General features: G+C 36.2%; 1 protein-coding gene across 1 annotated transcript in view; it reads left to right on the top strand.

Annotated features, from left to right (window-relative positions):
* LOC123561043 (bone morphogenetic protein receptor type-2-like) overlaps positions 1–26,445 on the top strand; it is a 97,798-nt gene that overhangs the window by 37,264 nt on the left and 34,089 nt on the right. The gene's annotated exons all lie outside the window — the stretch shown is intronic.

The following is a 26,445-nucleotide window of genomic DNA, read 5'->3' as shown; positions in this document are numbered from 1 at the left end:
TTGTGTCCATTCAAATTAGTCTGAACAAGAAATTTGATATAAATAGAACAATCTTTGATGTAAAAGTTTACTGCAGTGAGGCAGAATGTTGTGCGCAAACCCCAGGTCCTTTTTTCAAAAGTCGGGGTCATACTTGTGGGTCAAGGTTGGGTCTGATCTGGCTGCAGCCATAACTTTTACATGCATGGAGCTATTTTTTCTTTCAATTTTCATAAGTGTTTGCCTCAATGAGACGCAGAATCACACACAAACCCCAGGGTGCTATCTGAAAGGTCAAGGTCATACTTTGGGGTCAGATGTCATTTTAAAGCTTGACCTGGCTGTCTCTTGGACATGCATGGCTAATCTAGAAAACGTTCCCCACTTACCTCAAAGTCCTGTCAGAAATGGCAGGGAAATTAAGTTATATGTGTGATTAGTGCAGGTCAGACAGAATTAACTGTCATGAGGAGGAATATAATCAATGGCAATACAGAAAAACAACTTGTACATTGACTTCCTTGACCTTTGTCTATTATGGAGATATTTCTAGATTGGGAATTATTATTGGGCATTAACTGTCTGGCACCTATTGACAAGACCTATAATTATGTTTCTGAAAGGTTCTATCATGGGAGCTTCACTTAAGCCAATATGGACTAAAATATGAAACACAGTATGTCAGTGACTTTAAAGAATATTACACTAGGTAAAAGACTGAAACACAGTGTGGGGTTATGAAAAAAGAAACTGATACAATAGCATGGCATTTAATAATATATGAAAGTTGATCTAAAGAAATTTTCTTGAAGTTATTAGCTTTTACATAAATTTTATGAGAATATTGTCCTGGAAATGTCCGTCTTTATTCTTGCATCATCAGTCTTCATTCTAGTGTTACAAGTCTTACTGTTTGTGTCAAAAGTTTTTATTTTAGCATCATAAGTTAACCTTTAATTTAGTTTCATAGGTCTATATTCTGGTGTGACAGGTTTTTTTTTATAGCAACACATAGTGTCACAAGCCTTTATCATAGTGTCACAAGTCTTTATCATAGTGTCGCAAGTCTTTATCATAGTGTCAGAAGTCTCTATCATAGTGTCACAAGTCTCCTTCATAGTGTCACAAGCCTTTATCATAGTGTCCCAAGTCTCTATCATAGTGTCACAAGTCTCTATCATAGTGTCGCAAGTCTTTATTATAGTGTAGCACGTCTTTATTATAGTGTCACAAGTCTTTATCATAGTGTCGAAAGTCTTAATCATAGTGTAGCAAGTCTTTATCATAGTGTCACAAGTCTCTATCATAGTGTCACAAGTCTTTATCATAGTGTCGCAAGTCTTTATCATAGTGTAGCAAGTCTTTATCATAGTGTAGCAAGTCTTTATCATAGTGTCACAAGTCTTTATCATAGTGTCGCAAGTCTTTATCATAGTGTCACAAGTCTTTATCATAGTGTCACAAGTCTCTATCATAGTGTCGCAAGTCTTTATCATAGTGTCGCAAGTCTTTATCATAGTGTCGCAAGTCTTTATCATAATGTCCAAAGTCTTAATCATAGTGTAGCAAGTCTTTATCATAGTGTCACAAGTCTCTATCATAGTGTCACAAGTCTTTATCATAGTGTCGCAAGTCTTTATCATAGTGTAGCAAGTCTCTATCATAGTGTCGCAAGTCTTTATCATAGTGTAGCAAGTCTTTATCATAGTGTCGCAAGTCTTTATCATAGTGTCACAAGTCTTTATCATAGTGAAGCAAGTCTTTATCATAGTGTCGCAAGTCTTTATCATAGTGTCACAAGTCTTTATCATAGTGTAGCAAGTCTTTATCATAGTGTAGCAAGTCTTTATCATAGTGTCACAAGTCTTTATCATAGTGTAGCAAGTCTTTATCATAGTGTCACAAGTCTTTATCATAGTGTCGCAAGTCTTTATCATAGTGTAGCAAGTCTTTATCATAGTGTCGCAAGTCTTTATCATAGTGTCGCAAGTCTTTATCATAGTGTAGCAAGTCTTTATCATAGTGTCGCAAGTCTTTATCATAGTGTAGCAAGTCTTTATCATAGTGTCACAAGTCTTTATCATAGTGTAGCAAGTCTTTATCATAGTGTAGCAAGTCTTTATCATAGTGTCACAAGTATCTGTCATAATGTCAGAAATCTTTATCATAGTGTCACAAGTCTCTGTCGTAGTGTCACAAGTCTTTATCATAGTGTCACAAGTCTCTATCATAGTGTCGCAAGTCTTTATCATAGTGTCACAAGTCCTTGTTATGGCATGACAAGTCTTTTATCTAAGGTCACAGGGTTTTATTCTAGCACTGACATTTCCTATCATTTGATAAATGTATTTACCAGCAGTCCATCCTGTGGGCTCTGAATGTTTTTCTGACATGTCTGCTGAACTTATGTAGCCAAGAATAAGATGTTAATTATATTATGTATTTGCCTGATGGATACTTTGAAAAGTCTTATTTGGTATATTTGTGAAGAATCTGAGGGCACCTTGACACAAGATTCATTTGCACAATCTGCAATTCACATGTATTGCATCTCATTAAAAAAGATAATTGATACATTGCAATATTGAAATAGCAGACGTCACTTTTCCCAGAGTTTGTTGCTCTGGAGAGATTAATTTACAAAGTGTTTTTTTTTTTGTCAGATGGGAAAAAAGAGACTCTGCATTTGGAGACAGGTGTGTTGATTTTGCTGTATATGCATCCAAACAAATAGTTTGCTTTCTATATTTAAAAGCTCCTGTTGTTCAATAAACTTATGAAGAACAATAATCATGTTATAAATAGGGAAAAGAAAAATTTTGACACATTTTTTGCTTCTATAAGTTTGTCTGACCAGTTCTGAAGAGTATTGGCTAGGGATTGGCTTATTGCATTATATAGATTGACATTTATTTTATAGCTGTCTCTTGGAGAAATGTGTGGGCTGAATTGTAGACAAGATAGGCAGACTTACTGGCATAAAAAAAAAACTTCCAGCGCCTTGCCTGGTTTGCAATAATTATCAACTGTACATTAAAAGGACACCTTTCACATGCAATATTTTGTCTAATGTGTAACACAAAACTGGTAGATATAGCATATTGTGTTACATGAAAATATTCCATATAGCATTTTGTGTAACATGAAACTATACAGATGTAGCATATTATGCAATCAACATATCATAAAATGAAACCTGAATTAAAGTATAATCTCTTTGATCAGAAATTTATATGACTTTTTTTTGTGTGCTTTAAATTGTTGACTAGGGGTAAAGTTTAATTTGAGACAAAGCATTTCCTTTCAAAAAACACAAGCTGGATATTTTGTATTTGAAACATCTAATTGCTGATTGTGAAAAAAAAAATGTATTTGCAACAAGTATTTGCAACAATTTTTTTTCATGCAAAATTTTACAAGAACACAAAAAAATATCTGAGATATGGAAGTACATGTGAAACAAATAATTTATCTTGATAATTATCTTTTGAATTTTTAGAATGAAGCAATACTGCTTAGCTTCTATTACAGTCATGTGACGGCTCCTCTGTGACTTATTAAAAGTCTGTATACAATTTTTGGATTGTATGTCTGGTGGAATGGAAAGTTTCTGAGTGTCTGTCTAATGTAAACATCAGGTGCCCATGTTTGACTTGTTCTGGTATACCTAGAAATGTTTGCAACTGCAATATTTCATATTTTTCCATAGATTGAGACTATTAATTAATTTTGTGTTTCAGCAGTGATATTATAGTATTATAGTTAGCTAGCAAATATTTTGTGACATTTTAAGTTGATTTGGTTTGAGCAGGAGCTGTTTAAGTAAAACTGTGAGACCCTTTTGTAATAAAGATGTTCAAAGTTGATCTTAAAGCTTTTTTTTTCAGAAAGTTCTGTAAACTATTTTATATTGCCCAGATGCATTTGTTTATAGAATGAAATTCAAGGTAAAATCATTAAAGCACACCTGATACAGTAGTATTCCGGAACTATTTTACACCATAAAACATTATTGTGAAATGTTTCATAAAGCCAGACAGGTGTTCATCAGCCTTCATCTCCTAATAAACTTCTGTCTGCAAAACCTGATATATCTGATAGGCTAGACCTAAATCTGCACCGTAAACCAAAATCTGCACCATGTTCTTTCACACATTTTCAGATTTGCTTGTTTCTTTCTTAATTTTTTCTCCACTCTTATCTAATAAGGACGGATGTTTAGACCAATCTTACAGTCTGTTTATTAAAATATCACACGTTTTTTCCAAAATTTATAATTTTTAACTTTACTGTTACAAATATTTATAGATTATTTGCGATATGTTAAGACACGTGTACTGTTCCATGATTTTTTTGTTGAAGATAAAAGTCTTTTTGTATTTGAATAGATGCTGTCTTCTTCCAGTTGCTTTGCTGGTGCCAGGATTAAAATGAATGTTTGTGTCAAAAAAGTGTTTAGTATCTGTACTGTAAAAAAAGGAAATCTATATTATAGATTTTGTTTTTTTCTTATCTTTAATATATGGTTTAGGAGGCATTTAATGTGATCTGTTCCATTTATATCTGTTTATTGTCTCTGTGACCTTGTTGCCTCATGGAACATCTGTGTTAAATATAATGTTTGCTTCAATTGTCTCTTCAGTGTAACATATATGTTTTATTGACATCAGTTAGGTTTTATTTTTCATGGTGTAGTGTGCAGATAGAAATATTTTTTACATTCTCCTCCTCCTTCTCATCATCATCATTGTCATCATTATCAGCAGCAGCAGCTAGCAGCAGCAGTATAATCATAAGCAGCAGCAGCAGTATCATCATCATCATCAGCAGCAGCAGCAGTATCATTATCATCATCATCATCAGCAGCAGCAATATCATCATCAGCAGTATTATCATCATTATCAGCAGCAGCAGCAGCAGCAGCAGCAGCAGCAGCATTATTATCAGCAGCAATAGTATCATCATCAGCAGCATCATTATCATCATCAGCAGCAGCAGCATCTTTATCAGCAGCAGCAGCATTATTATCAGCAGCAACAGTATCATCATCATCAGCATCATTATCCTCATCAGCAGCAGCATCTTTATCAGCAGCAGCAGTATTTGACAACAAATCTATGCCATTACATAACTAAAATGAAAAAACAGCATTAACCACAGTCAAAGGAACAAACAAATGGGTTAGGGTTAGGGTTAGGGTTAGGTTAGGGTTAGGGTTAGGGTTAGGTTCAGTGTCCTCGGCTGGTAAGGTTTTGGCATTCTGATGAAGAAAAGAAAAATGCCAGTGGTTACTGGTATGTATGAGAAAATCTATTATTAAGATCCTTTTTGGAAGTAAAGAATGCAAAAGCAGACAATGTTTGATTGAATCTGTTCATGAGAGGTAAACATACTCTGTTCATTCAAGAATTATATTACATTAGTTTTAAGCTCATTCTGTGGAATAATACTTACATGATACAATAATTGCTGAAAATACATATATCACTAAAACTCTGTAATTTTCTTTGGTGTAAAAACTATCAGTAAGTAATGTAGTTTTTTTTTCCTGGTAGGTAGGTAGACTCTAGAAATGATAGAGATGATAAACATAGATCCAATTTGGATCTGTTTTTTTGAAGGCTATCAATTTTATAGTGAGTAGTCTGCTTTAGTAATTTAGTTTCTGTCATTGATTTACCATTATGTTCATAATCATATATTGATGACTTCTCTGCACTGATATATTGGCAAATGACAGTTTTATATTTCTGTGAAAAAAAAATTCTTAGTTAAAGTAGGATAGTAAGTGCACAGAATAAAAAAGGAGTCACTTCCCTCTGTCATTATTTAGATATAAAATTTGAAGATATCAGTTTTAATAGAAATTTATGTGTAAATAAAAATACTTTAAAGGGACTAACCCACACACTTTTGGAGAAAAATAATTTCTCTAAAAAATCCATAAAACATGAGTACACTAAAAGTGACTAGTGGTACAAACTTGTTGACAAAATATTTTTGTAAGATATTCCCAGGGATCATCCTACAAGGCTATTTGAGCGATATCGGCCACTTCGCCTAATTATTGCCGCCGGACGAAATCCGAATCGCCGAGTTTTTCAGCGAGTTATTATCTGTTTACTTAAAGTTGTAAAACTTGATGCATATTCTAGATTAAATTATCGATAAATCCATAGTCAACCCCGCCTACTCGCCTGTCAAACTTCAGTCAGTCGTAGTGTTAATATCCCACAGTGTCAGTAATAATATTGTAAGCCGCCGCCATTTTGAAAATTTTCAATGGGCATGTAAAAAGCCGATAAACTTAACGAGAGCATGATCTTATGCAACAATTGTATATTCTTCTTTCATTTTATTAAAGATTACTTCAAAAATTATTTCAATTACCATGATTAATTACGGTCAATTTCTGTAAATGAATTGCTCGGGTACTGTGGATAAAAAATGATTTTGCGGACGTCAGAACTGCCGTACAAAATATTGTAAAAAGATCGCCATTATCTACAAGTTTGGTATTATTTTCGAAAAAAATCAATAAATAAATAAATTAAATGTATAAATCTGAACAAGTTGATGCAAAAATCAGGCATTATAAAAGCACGAGAATCCAAACATGAATGAAAATTTTCACGGCATTTTGATCGTGCACCTGTTAAATTTAGGAGTTTCGGACATGTAAATTTCGGATAAAAATTTAAAGGCGACTTTCTCATAGCTAAGTTTATACTTTATTTAGAAATTCATGAAATTGATAATGCCAGAATCAATTTCCTTAAATAATTACTGTTTATAAGTTACAGCTAGATCCATAGAAAGTGGATATATATAGGCAGGAAACTGAATGCTATGCCGATTCTTCTCCTTAAATTCCTCAACTTCTCCCTAAATTCTGTGGAGAGTGTCACTTCTCCCTAAAATTTTGACCTAGGATGATCCCTGATTCCAATCAATAACCAAAGATACTGTGCTGAAGCTAGTTAACCGTTGCAACACATTTGAAACAATGCAGGAAATTTACATTCTTCTTGCATTTTTAGCTCACCAGAGCCAAAGGCTCAGGGTGAGTTATTAGGATCAGTCACTGTCCGGCGTCCGGTGTCCGTCGTCCGTTCGTAAACATTTACTTTAAATGACATTTCCTCATAAACCGCTAGGCCAATTTCATTCAAACTTCACAGGAATGTTCCTTGGGTGAAGCTCTACAAAAATTGTTCAAAGAATTGAATTCCATGCAGAACTCTGGTTGCCATGGCAACAGAAAGGAAAACTTTAAAAATCTTCTTCTCAAAAATCGGAAGCCCTAGAGCTTAGATATTTGGTTTGAAGCATTGCCTAGTGGACCTCTACCAAATTTGTTCAAATCATGACCCCGGGGTCAAAATTGAGCCCGCCCCAGGGGTCACTTGATTTAACATAGGAAAATCTTAAAAAATCTTCTTCTCAAAAACCAGAAGCCCTAGAGGTAAGATATTTGACGTGTAGCATTGCCTAGTGGACCTCTACTAAAGTTGTTCAAATCATGACCCTGGGGTCGGAATTGACCCCGCCCCAGGGGTCACTTGATTTTACATAGGAAAATCCTCAAAAATTTTCTTAAAATAAACCAGAAGGCCTAGAGCTTAGATATTTGACATGTAGCATTGCCTAGTGGACCTCTATAAAATTTGTTCAAGTCATGACCCCCGGGGACAAAATTGACCCCGCCCCAGGGGTCACTTGATTTTACATAGGCAAATCTTCAAAAATTTTCCTAAAATAAACCAGAAAGCCTAGGTCTTAGATATTTGACATGTAGCATTGCCTAGTAGACTTCTACAAAATTTGTTCACATCATGACCCCCGGGGTCAAATTGACCCCGTCCCATGGGGTTACTTGATTGTACATAGAAAAATCTTCAAAATTTTCTAAAAATAAACCAGAAGGCCTAGAGCTTAGATATTTCACATGTAGCATTGCCTAGTGGACCTCTACAAAATTTGTTCAAATCATGACCCCCGGGGTTAAAATTGACCCCGCCCCAGATGTCACTTGAATTTACATAGGAAAATCTTCAAAAAATTTCTAAAAATAAACCAGAAGGCCTAGAGCTTAGATATTTCACATGTAGCACTGCCTAGTGGACCTCTACAAAATTTGTTCAAATCATGACCCCCGGGGTCAAAATTGACTTCACCCCAGGGGGTCACTTGATTTTACTTAGGAAAATCGTCAAAAATTTGCTAAAAATAAACCAAAAGGCTTAGGTCTTAGATATTTGACATGTGGCATTGCCTAATGGACTTCTACAAAATTTGTTCAGATCATGACCCCCGGGGTCAAATTGGCCCCACCCCATGGGGTTACTTGGTTGTAGATAGAAAAATCTTCAAAATTTTCTAAAAATAAACCAGAAGGCCTAGAGCTTAGATATTTGACATGTAGCATTGCCTAGTGGACCTCTACAAAAGTTTTTTCAAATCTTGACCTCCAGGGTCAAATTGACCCAACCCCAGGGGTTACTTGATTGTACATAGGGAAATTTTCATAAATTTGCTAAAAATAAACTAGAAGGCCTAGATCTTAGATATTTGATATGTAACATTGCATAGTAGACTTCTACAAACTTTGTTCAAATCATGACCCCTGGGGAAAAATTGGCCCCGCCCCAGGGGTTACTTGATTGTACATCGGAAAATCTTCCAAAAAATTTCTAAAAATCATCAGTTTGACATTTGAAATATGTACTCAAATTACTCTGGTGAGTGATCCAGGGTCATCATGACCCTCTTGTTACCAATATCTGATTTTTATTTACACCCATTTTGTCACATATATACATTCTAAGCCAAACTTGGTGGAAAAGAACATGTTGAAAAAATTCACCCAAACTGAGCCAGTAGATTTAAAGGCCCTCGAAAAACTGTCAAATGATCATTATTATGTTTAGATGTCTTTCTGCTTTATTTGGCTTTTCTTAAGATACCAGTAGAAGTGTAAGATATTGTATGCGCAATTCATCAAGGGTAAAAAACTGACTTTGGAGACCTTTTTCAACATGCAAACCGCTCATTGGTCAATTTCAAGACTGAGCTGAGAATATTAACCTGTCAAGTGAGATACTGGCTCCTAGATACAGCTGAATAAATTTCTAGGATGGAAGTATATCCATTGATCCATAAATGGGTAGGAACAAAGAAAAGAAATTGCGCTGAATGTTCTATTGCTGGAACCATATCATAAAACAATCATAAATGCGTATAGTTATATGACAGGCATTCATGGTTTAGACTTGATCAATACATATAGAATTACGATCTGCCCTACATCCCATTTTCATGGTGAAGAAAAATTATTTTATTGATGACATCTAAAACATTGGATCATAAAATAACCTGCTTATTGGGCAGTTCTGTACTGGAAGATGTTGTCTAGGTATCCCATTCCCCTTTCACAGACACAGCTAGAAAACAAGATTTTTATCTTTATGAGGTACTTGGATGTATTATTAAGGAAAACCTGGCCTATTTGATTGGAAAGATACAGAAATTTTACTCCTTCCTATATGTCATGCTGAGTCTTACACTTGAATTGATTCATAATTAAAAAAATGTTTGTCATTGTGAAGGGTTGGCATTGTGTAGATTTGTCATCATGTAGGTTTGTTCTTGTGTGGATTTGTCATTGTGTATGTTTGTTCTTGTGAGATTTGTCATTGTGTAGGTTTGTTCTTGTGAAGTTGTGTAGATTTGACATTGTGTAGGTTTTTAGCTCACCTGAGCACAAAGTGCTCAAGGTGAGCTTTTGTGATCACCCTGTGTCCGTCGTCCGTCGTTGTCCGTCCGTCGTCGTCAACAGTTTGACTGTTAACACTCTAGAGGTCACAGTTTTGGCCCAGTCTTAATGAAACTTGGTCAGAATGTTACCCTCAATAAAATCTTGGACGAGTTCGATATTGGGTCATCTGGGGTCAAAAACTGGGTCGACGGGTCAAATCAAAGGAAAAGCTTGTTAACACTCTAGAGGTCACAATTTTGGCCCAATCTTCATGAAACTTGGTCAGAATGTTACCCTCAATAAAATCTTGGACGAGTTCAATATTGGGTCAAAAACTAGGACACCAGGTCAAATCAAAGGAAAAGCTTGTTAATACTCTAGAGGTCACAATTTTGGCCCAATCTTAATGAAACTTGGTCAGAATGTTACCATCAATAAAATCTTGGATGAGTTTGATACTGGGTCATCTGGGGTCAAAAACTAGGTCACCAGGTCAAATCAAAGGAAAAGCTTGTTAACACTGTAGAGGCCACATTTATGACTGTATCTTCATGAAATTTAGTCAGAATGTTAATCTTGATGATCTCAAGGTCCAATTTGAATCTGGGTCATGTAGGGTCAAAAACTAGGTCACCAGGTCAAATCAAAGGAAAAGCTACTTAACACTATAGAGGCCACATTTATGACCATATCTTAATGAAACTTGGTCAGAATGTTAATCCTGATGATATATAGGTCAGTTTCAAATCTGGGTCAGATGGGGTTAAAAACTAGGTTACTAGGTCAAATCAAAGGAAAAGCTTGTTAACACTCTAGAGGCCACATTTATGACTGTATCTTCATGAAACTTGGTCAGAATTTTAATCTTGATGATGTCAAGGTCCAGTTTGAATCTGGGTCATGTAGGATAAAAAACTAGGTCACCAGGTCAAATCAAAGAAAAAGCTAGTTAACACTAGAAGCCACATTTATGACCATATCTTAATGAAATTTGGTCAGAATGTTAATCTTGATGATTCCTAGGTCAGGTGAGCAATACAGGGCCTTCATGGCCGGCTTGTTTTCTTGTGTAGGTTGGCTCTTTTAAAATAGCTATGAAATAAATATGAAATATTAATTTTTGCCAATAAGTTTTGAGACAGATTTGAAGCTTTTGTCACTAGTCATTGTCTGGCATCCGGCTGCGTCCATTGTGCGTCGTCTGTCAACAGTTGCCTTGTTTACATTCTAGAGGCCACAGTTTTGACCCCAATCATAAGCCTTTTCAATTAAGTTTTCATTTGAATCAACATGTTTTTGATTAGATATGCAGTTCAGTTGATCTGTATGAAACAGTTTACTGTGAATGAATCCAGGTTCAGGTATATTGTGAATATTAAATTACAGAAATAGGAAACAGTGTATGCATCAGCTGCTTCCTTTTAGTTGACGTATAACTTGTGCAGGGATACCATTTACACTAAATATCATGTTTTGTTAATATGCCCTTTTTCCATGTCATCATGCAGTACTTTTGAAAAGCCATTTGTAAAATGTATTGGTCAATGTCTACAATAAATAACTGAATTGATCTGGTAGATTCTAGGACTTGTAAAACCTGGATCTGTTTTAATGTTATAAAAATATTTAGTTTTCTCCCTGTGGACAGAGAAGAGAGATATAAGCAGACATTAAATTAATGATTTAGACTGAAGGAATGAATGTGTCTGTCGACATGAAATGGTTGCTTCTGTCTGTGTTTGGCTGGTAAAACCTCCATTTATTGTGTCTGGCATTTTTAGCTTGACTATTCAAAGAATAGACCGAGCTATTGTACTCACCCTGGCATGGACGTCGGCATCACACCTTGGTTAAAGTTTTGTTTTGCCCCCCTTTGAAGAAGGAGGGGTATATTCTTTTGCAGATGCCGGTCGGTCTGTCGGTTGGTTGGTCTGTATGTAGACCAATCCGTTTCCGGATGATAACTCAAGAACGCTTGGGCCAAGGATCATGAAAGTTGATAGGAAGGTTGGTCATCACCTGCAGATGACCCCTATTGATTTTGAGATCTGTATGTCAAAGGTCAAGGTCACAGTGACCCTAAACAGTTGAACGGTTTCCGGATGATAACTCAAGAACGCTTGGGCTAGGGTCATGAAAGTTGATAGGATGGTTGGTCATGACCAGCAGATGACCCCTATTGATTTTGAGGTCAGTATGTGAAAGTTCAAGGTCACAATGACCTGGAACAGTTAAACGGTTCCCAGTTGATAACTCAAGATTGCTTGGGCCTAGGATTGTGAAAGTTGATAGGGAGGTTGGTCATGACCAGCAGATGACTCCTATTGATTTTGAGGTCAGTAAATCAAAGTTCAAGGTCACAGTGACCAGGAACAGTAAAACGGTTTCTGGGCGATAACTTAAGAACGCATGGGCCTAGGATCAGGAAAATTGATAGGGAGATTGATCATGACCAGCAGATGACCTCTATTGATTTTGAGGTCATTTGGTCAAAGTTCAAGGTCAGATTGGCCAGGAACAGTTAAAACGGTTTCTGGACAATAACTTGAGAATGCTTGGGCCAAGGGTCATGAAAGATGATAGTGAGGTTCATCATGACCAGCAGATGACCCCTATTGATTTTAAGGTCAGTAAATCAAAAGTTCAAGGTCACAGTGACCAGGAACAGTAAAACGGTTTCCGGGCGATAACTCAAGAACGCATGGGTCTAGGATCAGGAAAATTGATAGGGAGATTGATCATGACCAGCAGATGACCCCTGTTGATTTTGAGGTTATTTGGTCAAAGTTCAAGGTCAGATGGGCCAGGAACAGTTAAAACAGTTTCTGGACGATAACTTGAGAATGCTTGGGCCAAGGTTCATGAAAGATGATAGTGAGGTTCACCATGACCAGCAGATGAACCCTATTGATTTTAAGGTCCGTAAGTCAAAGGTCAAGGTTACAGTGACCCGAAACATTTTAAACTGTTTCCACCATGACAGAATGCCATTGTGCCGTAGGATCATGAAAACTATGTATAGGGAGGTTGGTCTATGGACCTGTAGATGACCCCTATAGATTTTGAGATCTGTAGGCTAAAGGTCAAGGTCACATTGACTCGGAACAGTTAAACCCTTTCCAGACGATACCTTGAGAACGCTTGGGCCTAGGATCACTAAACTTGATAGGGAGGTTGATCATGACCAGGAGATGACCCCTGTTGATTTTGAGGTCAATAGGTCAAAGGTCAATGTCACATTGAACCAGAACAGTAGAACTTTTGTTTACAGTGAGCAAATAATTTCTGTTCCTTGTGCAATTACTCAATGCATCAAGGGGGGCATTTCGTGATCGACGAGCTCTTGTTTTCGAAATGTTGATATTGCTTTTTACGTTGGATGTTTGTACCATGTGAATAATTGTATATATGTTATGCTCTTCACAACTGGAGGAATAAAAGTATCTATCTATCTATCTAACCTCACTGGGTCAGTTCAAGTCTTATGACATGTATTTTAAGCAAATTATGCAACCTTTTGGACTTAAAAAATCCTGGTTGTAACTAATGCAGATATTGAATTGAAACTTTAGGTGATAGCATCAAGGCCCATAACTCTGACATGCATTTTGGCCAAATTATGCCCCCTTTTGAACTTAGAAATAGTAAGTAAGTAAGTAAGTAAGTAACAACTTTATTTTAAAATAATTATAGTAGATGACATAATTATTTGGCTGAGCCAATTTACAAAATGGTCCACTTTGAAATCCTGGTTATAGTTTTGCATGCAAGTACATATAGCTATTATTTAAAAGCATATAGCTTTGGAACTTATTTTTTCCTTTTCTAGGTCAAAAACCATGCAACCTCACAGGATCAAGTCTTATAACTCTGACATGTATTTTGGGCAAATTCTGCCCCCTTTTGGACTTAAAAAATCCTGGTTAAAGTTTTGCATGCAAATTAATATCTCCAAAACTAATGCAGATACTGGATTGACACTCTATAGATTTAAAATTTAGGGTAATATTCAGCTTCTGAGACAACAATTTAAATAGTTGAGAACTAGTAGTCAATATTTTAGTGTGTGACTTTTTGATAAACACAGGAGTGTTTTAGGCTTCTTGGAAATTATAAATTTTCAAGGGGTTTTAATTTTGTTGATTTCATGGTTAAAGCCAGTTTACGCAATCAAATCTCAGTGGACATGACTGTAAAGTGTCTATTAATTTTATGTTCATAATCCCATTAAAATAAACTTTTTGGCGGAAAATTCAAAATTTTGTGCCCATGAAATGAAGACTAGCAGAATTTTTCATTTTCTGACTTAATTTCACTAAATAGGGAAAGGATGAAGGTGACATTAATTTAAGTATAAATTTTTGAGAGTCATAAACTTACCTGATAAATGCATTTTTGAGAATCTCATTTTGTTTGTTTGTTTTGGGTTTAAGACATTTTTCAACAGTATTTAGTCATGTAACGGCAGGCAGTTAACCTAACCAGTGTTCCTGGATTCTGTACCAGTACAAACCTGTTCTCTGCAAGTAACTGCCAACTTCACCATGTGAATCAGAGGTGGAGGACGAATGATTGCAGACACAATATCTTTTATCAAATCGTCACGGAGAACATAATTCTCCGCCTGGGGATCAAACTCATGACCCTGTGATCTTTAGACCAAGTTACACTCTCCCTACTGTGCTAAGAGGGCGGGCTTGTGAATCTCATAGCCACAAAAGCACAATATTTTGAAGGCAGTCCTTATATTTTTTTTCTTTTTATAATGGATCGAGACAGAATCCAGCTTGATTAGACTGGAATCAGTGTTGTCTGTCAGGCTTAAAATTGGCAGAATAAATAGGATCAGACTAAATCAATACAAGCCTGTAATTGATAGATCTTTTTTGTACACCGCATGGTAATAGATCTTGTTCCTAGAACAGTGGTAATCTAGCAGTACATTTTCTCTTCTTTCCTGAGTTTTTTTCAGTATTTTTCATGGAGACTTAGAGAGCAAAATTTTCTCAGTAGGAGAAAAGGGGAAAAGAAAGGACACAATAGCTAGCTGCAATCTTCCATTCTGCATCACATTTTTTTTGTAAACCAGATCAATATTTACATTTAAAGGGTTTTAATACCTCTTTAAGGGAAAGCAATAGATTTACATATTTAGCTTAGATACATGCTTTTTGATTGACAGTTTAGTAATATAGCAGACATTATGCAGACATGATATTGATCCACAGCAATATGATCTTCTTTGATGTAGGTGATATGTCTGCCTGTAGGTGGGTGCCAGGCTCATTAGGTATTTGGGGTAGGGAAGATATTTGATAAAAGCTTATATTGGATTATACCCTTAGCCTGCTAAATTTCTATAATGAACTTGTCCATCAGTACCATTAACTGTTAAAAGGGATGCTTACCAAAATGATACTGACTGAATGGTGAACCGTGCAGATCTGGATCAGACTGCATGGATAATGCAGGCTGATCAAGATCAACACTGGTCAGAAAAGCAGAATCAATTGTGTCCAGCATGATATTTCAGGGCCAGTCTATACCAGGGTAGTATGCCCAATATCAATATAATTTCATAATCATTCCTTTATAGAAGTCTTTTGATTATACTATAAAATGTAATTAGACAAAAAGAATAAAATTAATGAAGAAATATCTTTATTTTCAGTTTAGTGGCCAGCTAGTCTACAAGACTTGAAATTTTTGCAAAAAGTGTAGAGATATTGAAATTGTTGGGGTTTTTTTGGCAACAAAGGTTGTTGCTGTTGAGAGATTTATTTACTGAGTGGAAAGAAAGTGTCTATCAGGTTTGACACTGAATTGCCAGGGTCAGATTTTTATATCATGCATGAGGCTGTTGAGCATTATGCATGCAGTAAAAGACAATGCCAGCCATTGCCTGAGATAGTAACCTTTGTAGATGGAATCTTACTGTATTAACTTCCAGACAACATTGCTATCAGCCTTAAAAGACATTTCTGTCATTATTTTGTTTATTCAGCAATTTCAGTAGGTCCTTATATTATGTTAAAAACACATATTCTATCAATTATGCAATAATAGCAGACATAGTGAAAATGAAACACGTTGAAAAAGCACCTTAAGGCACTCTCCAGTCCTCATTTGTCTTTATCAACACAAAACACAAGTCCCCTTAAGTACTTGTATCACAACAGGGCACTAATTAGACCTTCTGTTTTTAAAAGTAAAGACTTACCCAGCCAAGTAATTAACTAGTGAAATGAACTTAATAGCTTTTAAATGTAAATATATGATTGTGGCACTTAAATTGCCAAGTAGTATGTTTAAAAGTAGTTCTTCTTGTATTTGAATGATGACCAAAAGTAACCTGGAACATGTAGTTGAGAAAGCTGATAAAAGTGACTGAAAAGAATTTCAAAAATTGGCAGAAAAAATTGTTGTTCTATTGGCCTTTAATTAAAATTTATTGGCATGTCAATTACTATACTTTTGTTAATGGCTGAAAATGGTGGAATTTAATTTTGGAAAGTTAATAATACAAATGTAACTGAATCTGTCCTTTATTTAAATCTGTTCTATCAGCATCTTTACCTCATTTTGGTTTGTACTAAATAATATTACATTAGTTATGTTTCTCATACATAACAAAAACATTTACTATTATTCTTGTTTTTTAGTTGCAAACTATAAGACAGTGGTTTTTTGATCGTATACAGTCTGGGAGGTTGTCGTCTGTCGTATCTAGATCTATCCGCCTGTCGTCTGTCAAATTTAGCTTGTGATGGAGGTTTTTTCAGCTTTACAAATATGCCAAATGATTAACCTTGTTGAACTCCTAGCAATACTCGAAATGCTCATCTTAGGTTTCCAAACAGTTCACCATAGGTCCAAATTCAATAAAACATTTATGCTGATTATGAGTTGTAATTTTTTTCAACCTTCATAGATATATCATTTGGCAAATAAGGTAACTTTGTTAATGAAACTAGAAGAATTCGAAAAAGACCTGCACCTGTGTCAAAAACTATTCACAAGTGTCAAATCAAAGAAAAAACTATTTAACGAAAATATTTTTTATTCTCGTCATACAACTGTGGTAACTGATATACTTATGAATTAAGCTAAAGCCACTTTAAAACATTCCCATCTGGTCATAAAAATCTAGTGAACTAGAGTAAAAACTGAAAATTGTGAATGCGAATAGAGGTGTATTTTTCAATATGATACAAATTCTTTAAGTCCAGAATATTGTTGAAAATCAGGTCTGTTGTTTCGGACAGATGTCTATTGCAAAAACAGTCATTAGTTTGTCACAAATCAAGTACAAACCTTGTGTATGCGATTTGAGGCTGGATTGTTTCATGTTCTAGATGATTTGGTTCGGTGTAAAGGTTACGTTGAGAAATCCTAGCGAATTCGAAACTGGTGTGATCTGGGGTAAATACAGGTTTATAGTATAGTCCTAAACCTGTTATGGTTACGGGTGTATTTTACAATTGGATCTTCATCAGATTTTTGGTCAGGTAAATGATTACCTTATAATTTGGAGACCAGTTCAGTAAACTGGTGTATCTGGTGTAAAACAGGTCATAGTAATAGGGAAGACCTGTGTATGCAATCAGACGGTTTTATCCCTATGATCTTCATAATTTAGACCAGTCCAAATGGGTTACCTGTGATAAATTCTAAGGAGACCAGTTCGAAATCGGTATCTGAGGGTTCTAAACTAGTCACTAGTGACCAAAGAAAGGATAATCCATGATTTTTGCATCATTTATGAATATTGCAATTGAAACTATGAATTGTATCTAGCTGATGCGTGATCTAAATTTTCTCCATTTGTTATTGGTTTCTGAGTTAAATAACTAGCTCACATGTCAAAATTAAGATGAAAATAATTTCACATAAGAGTTTTTTTTAAATTGATTTTTATGGATTTGGTCAGTTTGATGTTGAAAAGAAAGTCTAGGTCAGTTTTGATATGGTCCATTAGGTCAATAAAGTATTCACTAATTGATAATATAAAAAACTTTATGTTGATAGAGGCTACTTTTAGTATCTAACTGAATATTCCCGAAAAGCGCTCTCCAAACTAATACTAGCGTCGAGTTTAGAAACCAGGTACTGGAAAACAAAGAACTAGGGCACCCAAACTAAAAATTGACTTTTTAAACGAGTCAAAGACCAAATTTTCACATTCCATCTTACTGAAAATTTGGTTCCAAATATGTTGTTTTTTCCATTAATTAACATAGTCAACATGTTTACACGTGTATGGAGTGTTTCTTAGGTGAGCGACCCTGGGCCATCTTGGCCCTCTTGTTTAATTTTTTGTTGCAAATTATATAAGAAGAATGTGTTTTATCTTGTGTATAAAGTTTGTGGAGGAATTTCTATCTGTAGTGTATCTAGATCTAAATCCTGCCTGTCTGCACATACTTTCATAAGTTTGATAGTTTGATAGTTTTGATCAGCTTTACAAAATGAGCTGCCAAAATCAGCATTAACATTGTTTCTCCTAGCAATACTGTAAGTTCCATACATCTTTTAGATGATTTTATTTTCCCACTAACAGTTCAAGCCAATTATTTTAACCCTATTATTTGCATATAACATTTATCTATTATTATGTTGTAATATTTTGTAACACTACTAGGGGATGTGTTTTGACCCTTACTAGTCATTTAAAAGAGCAAATAAATGGGGTAATCTTTGAGTATATAGGGCCTGAAACTAAAAAAAAATTCAAGCCAGGGAGACCTGCAGCCTGTGTATATATAAATTTCAAATGCTGTATAATTGAATATGAAAAAAACATGAAAATTTAACAAAAATATGTTTGTTTTATTCTGTACTATACAACTGTGAAAGTTAACTTGATCTACATTATAGTAAATACAGCTAAACAGCAAACTCAAAACATTCCCCATTGTAACATGAAATGTCTTATATTCTAATGAAACTATGATTGTAAAATTATCTGGTGACTAAATTATTGTGAAACAGTCAAGAATATAGAGGGTGTATTGTTTAAAGGTAACAATGGAGATACAACCATTTCGCTCTCTAAGCCCTCGATATCTTGTATGAAAAAGTTCATTGGTTGTTGTTGTTTTTGGACAGGAGTTTATTGCCATTTGAAACAGTATTTTAGTTTTGTCACAAACTGTGTTCAAGTTACATACCATGTTGCCCTGCATTTTTTGTTTCACCTGGCATTAGGATTGGTATTCCGCAGTTCTAGACTGGTTTGTGGTTCTGGGTGTATAAGGTTATAAGTTTCGAGACCAGTCTCAGCAGTTCTAGACTGGTTTGTGGTTCTGGGTGTATCAGGTTATAAGTTTGGAGTCTAGACTGGTTTGTGGTTCTGGGTGTATCAGGTTACAAGTTTGGAGACCAGTCTCTGCAGTTCTAGACTGGTTTGTGGTTCTCAGGTTATAAGTTTGGTTATCAGGTTATAAGTTTGGAGACCAGTCTCCGCAGTTTTAGACTGGTTTGTGGTTCTGGGTGTAACAGGTTATAAGTTTGGAGACCAGTCTTTGCAATTCTAGACTGGTTTGTGATCCTGGGTATATCAGGTTATAAGTTTGGAGACCAGTCTTCGCAGTTCTAGACTGGTTTGTGATCCTGGGTGTATCAGGTTTTAAGTTTGGAGACCAGTCTCAGACCTCGAGTATCTGACTGGCTGTTTCTGAGCTGACCCTGAAAGTGACCAATAGCAAAGGGGTATTCTCAGATTTTTCATCATTTATGGAAAAATGAAATAGAAACTATGGGAATTGTATCTACTCTACGGTATATTCTATAAATTTTCTCCACTTCTTGTTTATTTAGGCTGTCTGTCAGTTAAATTAACTATTTTCTTCACCAGACTGAAGAATGAATGGATGACTGATTAACTAATTTCACCACAAGTCATTTTTTCTTTATTGATTCTTGGATAGCTGGGATGTCTAGGTGTCAGTTTTTTGATGTTCAGAGAAAAAGTAAAGGTTTCCTCACCCAGTTTGTAGGCTATATTCCATGTGTCAGACAATAAAGTATTTCTACAAATAATAATGATAATTATAAAGACTTAATTGTTTGAGAAGTTGCACTCTTTAGTAAAAAAATACAAAAAAAAAAGGCTGAATATCCAGTAGGGAAAGCGCAGTCTCCCCAAACGTAAAACCAGCGTGCAGATTTGCACACGACCAACACACAGAGAACTGGACAATACGAACAAACAAAGGAACTCAGTGGGGCACCAATCTTACTAAAGTACTTGATCTTTTAAACGAAGATCTGAGAAATGACCCATTCACATTCATCTTCTGTATACATGTATTTTGGATTTCCAATATTGCCCTTTTTATTTTCGCAAATCTATTTTTATTTGAACCAATCAGACTTGTTCGAACGTCAAAAAGTAAGAAAAATGTAGTCATTCCAGGGCTCGAACCCGGTACCCCTCGCTTACAGAGCAAGTGGCCTACCGGCTGAGCTAACCGGCTATCTGACACATTACGACATACGAATTGTAAATATCAAAAATCAAAGCTAAATATAGATTTGCAAAATGTTGTAAGTTAAGCTCTGATTGGCTAGTGAAAGGGTCGTCAGAACTAGACTATCAATAGCTCGTTCTCAGGTCCTGAGTGTAGCGTAATAGGACATGTACTTTAGTCAGATTAAGTGGGGCACTGCCTTGGAACGGTCAGTAGCAAAATCACCACTCAGGGGAGCTTAAACTGGTTTATGGTGCACCTAACCTCACTGTTACCCATAGCGGCTTATTCATGTAAACATTTCTTGAGCTCCAAGTTGAAATGGACTTTTCATTCAATTAAACAGATAAACAGACGATACCATTTTCGGATATATATTTGTTAATCACTTCAGAATGCGAAATATTGAAGTTAGGGAGAGCGGGGACAGTGACAATATTGGTGCGTTGTTTGTTTTTCTGTAAACCAAACAGAGAAAAACTCCACACAAATAATCGGCTAGCAAAATCACCACTCAGGGGAGCTTAAACTGGTTTATGGTGCACCTAACCTCACTGTTACCCATAGCGGCTTATTCATGTAAACATTTCTTGAGCTCCAAGTTGAAATGGACTTTTCATTCAATTAAACAGATAAACAGACGATACCATTTTCGGATATATATTTGTTAATCACTTCAAAATGCGAAATATTGAAGTTAGGGAGAGCGGGGACAGTGACAATATTGGTGCGTTGTTTGTTTTTCTGTAAACCAAACAGAGAAAAACTCCACACAAATAATCGGCTAACCTAAATGCATTTTACATTCGCGTATCAAGCAGAACTTTCATAAGCATTTTTTATATCATTTTATGTATTACAATTTACCTGCTGAAGTTAAACAAATTCCCACAGTCATTTTTTTCTAAGTGGTGGAAGGAAAGACATTACGAGGGCTGAGCGCGAAACTATTGTATCTTGTTCTTTATTTATATACAGTTACAATAGTTTCGCACTCAGCCCACGAAAATTTTATGAATAAATTAATAAAATCTAACAAATTAATATGACGTTGTGTAAATCATTTACTTACCTCTTAGATCGGTGTCCATCAGTTGAAAATACTCAGGGGTCGTGCAGTAACACCGGGAGTGCATAGCGATTCACACGAGCGCGGGAATTTTCAATTCATGAACACCTCCTACTCGGTTAGTAACCTGTATATAATGAATAGTGCAGACCATGATCAGCCTGCATGGACATGCTGGCTGATCATGGTCTACACTGGTCGCAAAGGCAAAGTCCTTTGTTCATGATTTAATATTCATGCACTATAAAATGACAATGGCAGGAGCAACAACTAAGATTTTGTTTGTGGAAAGTACAGTGTCTTATCTTTGGTCTCTGATCATAGCCTGTGACACTATAGGTTGACCATACGAGGGGTGTTCCAATTATAATGTCATTTGCTTTTGTTTTGCTAAACTACAAGTATTTTCGTTATTTTAAATTTCTCTGGCCCTCAAAATACTCTCCACCTGCCTGAATACACCGTTTGAGTCGCTCAATCCAACTTTGAAAGCAGAGTTCATACTCTTTAATGGGAACACCCATTAGGTACTGATAAACTGCAGACCCAAGGACATTTCGCGACTTGTATCTCTTTCCAGACAGTTGGAATTTGAGTTTTGAAAACAAGAAAAAATCACAAGGGGCCAGGTCTGGTGAAAATGGAGGATGCGGAAGGACAATAACTTTTTCTGATGCCAAAAACTCGGTCACAAGTCTAGCCTTATGAGCGGGGGCATTATCATGCAAAAGCCGGACGTACTTGAGTCCTGTGCTTGGGGGGCGGCATTTGTAGCAGGACTTTAATTTTTTCAGAACAACATTTTTGTAGAACTTTGCTGTTACCGTTCTGCCTTTTGGTTCCGGGATTTGCATTACTGGTCCCTTATTATCAAAGAAAATCACATACAAAACTTCCTTTACCGTGCGCTGTCGCTTGGCAATACTTGGACGTTTTGCATTTTTAGTGGCCCAAATTCTGTTTGAACATTTCCGCTTTGGCTCAAAATAGTATACCCATGTCTCGTCACCAGTAACGAGGTTGTCGAAAGCTTTTTTGTTATATTCGGGATACATTTTGAGAAGTTTTTTAGCATTAGCAACACGGGTTCTCTTCTGTTCGTCTGTTAGCAAATGGGGTATCCATCTTGCATTTATTTTCCTGAGTTGAAGATGTTTCTTTAAAATACCATGAACTCGTGCTAAAGAAATGTTCGTCAACCGTGCTAAATCCCTCTTGGTATATCGCGTATCTTTTTCAACATATTACTGATTTTTAGCTCGACTATTCATAGAATAGTGAGCTATTGCACTCGCCCATGCGTCGGCGTCGGCGTCGGCGTCTGCGTCCGCGTCCGCGTCCCGATTTTGGTTAAGGTTTTGTATGTAAGCTGGTATCTCAGTAACCACTTGTGGGAATGGATTGAAACTTCACACACTTATTGACTGTGACAAACTGACTTACATTGCACAGGTTCCATAACTCTATTTTGCTTTTTTACAAAATTATGCCCCTTTTTCGACTTAGAAATTTTTGGTTAAGGTTTTGTATGTAAGCTGGTAACTCAGTAACCACTTGTGGGAATGGATTGAAACTTCACACACTTATTCACTGTGATGAACTGATCTACATTGCACAGGTTCCATAACTCTATTTTGCTTTTTTACAAAATTATGCCCCTTTTTCGACTTAGAAATTTTTGGTTAAGGTTTTGTATGTAAGCTGGTATCTCAGTAGTTACTAATGGGAATGGATTGAAACTTCACATACTTGTTCACTATCATGATTTGACATGCACTAAGCAAGTCCCATAACTCTACTCTTTTTTTTCAAAATTATGCCCCTTTTTCGACTTAGCAGTTTTTGGTTAAATTTTTGTATGTAATCTGATATCTCAGTATCCACTAATTGGAATGGATTGAAACTTCACACACTTGTTCACTGTCATGATCTAACATGCACTGTGAAGGTCCCATAACTCTACTTGGCATTTTTACAAAATTATGCCCCTTTGACTTAGCACTTTTTTGTTAAGTTTTTGTATGTAAGCTGGTATCTCAGTATCCACAAATTGGAAAGGATTGAAACTTCACACACTTGTTCACTGTCATGATATGACATGCAGTACAGAGGTTCAATACCTCTACTTTGCATTTTACAAAATTATGCCCCTTTTTCAACTTGTATTCATTCAATTGACAAGGCTGTTGAATAGTCGAGCGTTGCTGTCCTCCGACAGCTCTTGTTTGTATGTTGCTTTTCATCGTTGTTGTTGCAGGACGATCTGGACGAGCAGCATCTTTGACTTGCTGCTGACTGGTTTTAAATTTGGCAACCCACCTACAAATAGATCTGTGAGACATTTGACCCTCCCCATAAATGTCGCACACCTCACGATGAATATCCATAGGCTTTATGCCCAGTAACGACCGACCTTCTTTATAGGCCCTAATTTCAAGCACATTTGTAGCTCTTCTACCAGTCATTTCATGTATAGTGTAATGAATACGCTATAAGGCAATGTACACTATCAATTTTAGTGAAATTGTGAGTGAGATTTTCACCTGTGTAATGCTTCTGTGATTATTCTATCGGCCCGTTGTGGTTTAGAGTACATAGCGCACGATATTCACGAAATAATGCACAAATGACATTATTATTGGAACACCCCTCGTAGCATGTGAAACTATAGGCTGACAGTAGCTTGTGACACTATATGCAGACTGTTGCCTGTTACATATGAAACTGACAGCTGCAGACCCAAATGTTATACAGTTGTTGATCTGGCAGAGACCGGTTTCAGTCCCAGTCACTGTGACATTGACCTGTTACTGAGAGAACAATTAACAATAACTGACATGAGTAAAACCTTCAAACTGTGGAAAATAAACAGCTGCTAAAATACATAACATGAAGTTAATGCATAAATTATTTCAGTTGCAAGATTTTTAATCACAAAATTTGCAAACATTTCTAAATCACCTGTGCAAAAAACGTCTATAGTGCAAACACGGAATGGTGGAAACTGATCATAATATTATGATGTTATGCATTTAATGTACATAAAAGTTTACTGTGTTAAAAAGGTTTAATAAATTTTTGTTCCTTCTATTAAGAAGGAGCACTTAGAATTGGTATTTAGTCACACTTCACTGAGCAACTGACCTCGCAAACTGTTGTTAGCTCACCTGTCACAAAGTGACAAGGTGAGCTTTTGTGATCGCGCGGTGTCCGTCGTCCGTGTGTGCGTCCGTGCATCCGTAAACTTTTGCTTGTGACCACTCTAGAGGTCACATTTTTTGTGGGATCTTTATGAAAGTTGGTCAGAATGTTCATCTTGATGATATCTAGGTCAAGTTCGAAACTGGGTCACATGCCATCAAAAACTAGGTCAGTAGGTCTAAAAATAGAAAAACCTTGTGACCTCTCTAGAGGCCATATATTTTGCAAGATCTTCATGAAAATTGGTCAGAATGTTCACCTTGATGATATCTAGTTCAAGTTCGAAACTGGGTCATGTGCCCTCAAAAACTAGGTCAGTAGGTCTAAAAATAGAAAAACCTTGTGACCTCTCTAGAGGCCATATGTTTCACAAGATCTTCATGAAAATTGGTCAGAACGTTCACCTTGATGATATCTAGGTCAAGTTCGAAACTGGGTCACGTGCCATGAAAAATAGGTCAGTAGGTCAAATAATAGAAAAACCTTGTGACCTCTCTAAAGGCCATATTTTTCATGGGATCTGTATGAAAATTGGTCTGAATGTTCATCTTGATGATAGCTAGTTCAAGTTCGAAACTGGGTCACATGCAGTCAAAAACTAGGTCAGAAGGTCTAAAAATAGAAAAACCTTGTGACCTCTCTAGAGGCCATATTTTTCATGAGATTTTCATGAAAATTGGTCAGAATGTTCACCTTGATGATATCTAGGTCAAGTTCGAAAGTGGGTCACGTGCCTTCAAAAACTAGGTCAGTAGGTCAAATAATAGAAAAACCTTGTGACCTCTCTAGAGGCCATATTTTTCATGGGATCTGTATGAAAGTTGGTCTGAATGTTCATCTTGATGATATCTAGGTCAAGTTTGAAAGTGGGTCACGTGCCATCAAAAACTAGGTCAGTAGGTCAAATAATTGAAAAACCTTGTGACCTCTCTAAAGGCCATATTTTTCATGGGATCTGTATGAAAGTTGGTCTGAATGTTCATCTTGATGATATCTAGGTCATGTTCGAAACAGGGTCATGTGCGGTCAAAAACTAGGTCAGTAGGTCTAAAAATAGAAAAACCTTTGTGACCTCTCTAGAGGCCATACCCTTGAATGGATCTTCATGAAAATTGGTCACCTTAATGATATCTAGGTCAAGTTCGAAAGTGGGTCACTTGCCTTCAAAAACTAGGTCAGTAGGTCAAATAATAGAAAAACCTTGTGACCTCTCTAGAGGCCATATTTTTCATGGGATCTGAATGAAAGTTCGTCTGAATGTTCATCTTGACGATATCTAGATCAAGTTCGAAAGTGGGTGACGTGCCATCAAAAACTAGGTCAGAAGGTCAAATAATAGAAAAACCTTGTGACCTCTCTAAAGGCCATATTTTTCATGGGATCTGTAGGAAAGTTGGTCTGAATGTTCATCTTGATGATATCTAGGCCATGTTCGAAACAGGGTCATGTGCGGTTAAAAACTAGGTCAGTAGGTCTAAAAATAGAAAAACCTTGTGACCTCTCTAGAGGCCATACCCTTGAATGGATCTTCATGAAAATTGGTCAGAATGTTCACCTTGATGATATCTAGGTCAAGTTTGAAACTGGGTCACGTGCCTTAAAAAACTAGGTCAGTACGTCAAATAATAAAAAAACCTTGTGACCTCTCTAGAGGCCATACTTTTCATGGGATCTGTATGAAAGTTGGTCTGAATGTTCATCTTGATGATATCTAGGTCAAGTTTGAAACTGGGTCAACTGCAGTCAAAAACTAGGTCAGTAGGTCTAAAATTATAAAAAATCTTTTGACCTCTCTAGAGGCATATTTTTCAATGGATCTTCATGAAAATTGATCTGATTGTTCACCTTGATGATATCTAGGTCAGTTTCGAAGCTGGGTCACGTGCGGTCAAAAACTAGGCCAGTAGGTATAAAAATAGAAAAACCTTATGTCCTCTCTAGAGGCCATATTTTTCATGAGATCTTCA

This window comes from Mercenaria mercenaria, chromosome 10 (genome assembly GCF_021730395.1).
Source record: "Mercenaria mercenaria strain notata chromosome 10, MADL_Memer_1, whole genome shotgun sequence".
In the NCBI taxonomy this organism is placed as follows: Eukaryota; Metazoa; Mollusca; class Bivalvia; order Venerida; family Veneridae; genus Mercenaria; species Mercenaria mercenaria.
This window is presented reverse-complemented; position numbering and strand designations above follow the sequence as displayed.